This window comes from Vollenhovia emeryi, unplaced genomic scaffold (genome assembly GCF_000949405.1).
Source record: "Vollenhovia emeryi isolate VEMERY1.0 unplaced genomic scaffold, V.emery_V1.0 DF945732.1, whole genome shotgun sequence".
Lineage (NCBI taxonomy): Eukaryota > Metazoa > Arthropoda > Insecta > Hymenoptera > Formicidae > Vollenhovia > Vollenhovia emeryi.
In genome coordinates this window covers 1-2,096 of record NW_011960634.1, presented here as the reverse complement: position 1 = coordinate 2,096, position 2,096 = coordinate 1, and the positions used below count along the sequence as shown (strand labels likewise).

General features: G+C 37.8%; 1 long non-coding RNA gene across 1 annotated transcript; it reads left to right on the top strand.

Annotated features, from left to right (window-relative positions):
* The first annotated feature begins 697 nt into the window (after positions 1–697).
* Positions 698–1,821, top strand: LOC105560815. The gene is made up of 4 exons (XR_001008858.1): positions 698–870; positions 1,158–1,292; positions 1,372–1,572; positions 1,658–1,821. It is a non-coding gene; the product is annotated as an uncharacterized LOC105560815 (long non-coding RNA).
* The last annotated feature ends 275 nt before the right edge of the window (positions 1,822–2,096 follow it).

The window sequence follows — 2,096 nt, the reverse complement described above, 5'->3', positions numbered from 1 at the left end:
TTGTCACCCGCTACCGGCGATCTGGAGCATCGAAGGTTCGCGAAACCTTTATAGCATAAAAGAGTGGGCACACTGGCCACCTTGCTCTTTGCGCGAAATCTAGTCTCGCTTAACGTTTTTGTTCTGTGTGTCAAGAGATTGCAACCGATCGGCTTTCCCTACTTCGCGTGAACTGTCGGACTTTCGCTGCTCGCGGATCTCGCTACCAAATCTCTCCGATACGCGCGGGGAGAACCCCCGAACATTAGCACTCTGTAAATATTGTAAATAGTTGTTCATTATATTCGCTAAAAGCAAGTGACGTTCTAATCATTTTCGGACCTAACCTATGATCCATTCTTGCACACAGATCTTTACGGGTTATGTATTATCCGTTTTCGTTCCGTTCCGCTAAAATTGCTGCCATGGGGAACCCGGCTATGAAAAAGCGGAACGGAATCATTCTGATTGGTTAGCCTTTCATCTAGTTACCTTTCCGTTACTGTTCCGTTCCGCTATTTCTATCTCCATCGGGATGCACCCTAAAGCCTATCACACAATGCCAGGCAACAGGCAACAGGAACAGGGAATAGAATTTTTGACGCGTTGGATTCGTCGGAAATTTTCCTTCAACCAATCCAACGCGTCAAAAATTCTATTCCCTATTCCTGTTGCCTGTTGCCTCGCATTGTGTGATAGGCTTTAGGCTGGCATTACATGGAGCGCGGAAACGCGGAAACGCGGAAACGCGGAAGAGAAAGTAACTAGAAAAATAACTATTCCGCGTTTCCGCGAATTGAGTTGTTTCTTTCCGCACATTTGAGCGGAATCCGTTACCGTGTGTGCACGTGGACTCAAGTATAATAGAAAATAAAAACTTTCTAAATGGATGTAAGTATTTGAATGCTTTTTAGTACTCAGTAAACATATATTAGCTTGTTATTTTTGGAGAAAAGTTTCTGTAATTTACACACTTCTTTTGATATATAGATAAAGAATTAACAGGTAAATGTAACCTAACTTTAGGTTATGTACTGCTTTTTGTAAAAATAATAATGAAATGACGAAAAAAACAATATTAAATTTGAACAGAATAACAAATTAGTAACACCTATTGCAAAGTCATAACCTCACTTTAGGTGAAATAAAGATAATTAAACGATTGTATTTGTTCACAGGCAACAAAGTGTGGCTATTGCGGCTTCATTTTAAGGGGGTCATGTGAAACACTTTTGGACCACGATTGTTTCAAGAAATATAATGAAACTGAAGATGTCATAAATGTTACCAGCAATGCTGTGGCAATACTATGAGTATGTATAGTACATCAGAACAGTCAATTGAGTCATTTCGCGATCATTTAAGTTGTTTATTTATTTATTTATGTTAAAGTAAAGAGACGTCAAACTGAAAGTGTTGTGCAACATGAAGGAGCTTCACAATCTGCTACACAATCGGTACTGACACAAAACGAGTTACTAATTGAACTGGTGCGAACTCGAAGAGCTTTATGGGATCATTCAATTCCAGTAACCGAAAGGACAAGATTAAAAAAAGAAAGTTTATAGCAAGAAATTGTAAACGCATTTGATGGTAAGATAATTTTTAATGATTTTTATGAATAATATTATCTGCGTGTGTAAAAGTAAATAATAGACCATTCTCTGTACAATTGTAGGATCTCTGCAGTCTATGGAAATAGTTAACCACTACGAGGCGGTGCCTGCAATATATTGGAAACCATCATTGTGATAAACACATTACTCATTACAAAGCATACATCATTGCATCATTAATGTGTAATATATTGATTATTATATGTAAATAAATTGATAATATACATGCCTGAATTTCGACATGCTTCCCATCGATAGCGCCTATGCAGTGTGGAAATTGACATGTTGTCTCAAAGTCTTCTGCAATCGTACTCCAATTTTCTTCAGTTGGATCAATCATAATTTTCTCTTTTAGGGAGAACCAAATTGCTTGACAAGTTTCCGGAATAATTCGAGATAGCGTACATTGGGCAATGCGATGTTGTTTTTCGATGAGTGGTCCAACAATATTGAGTAATTCGGTAAAGATTATTGGTGACATTCTGAGATAGTTGAAATATT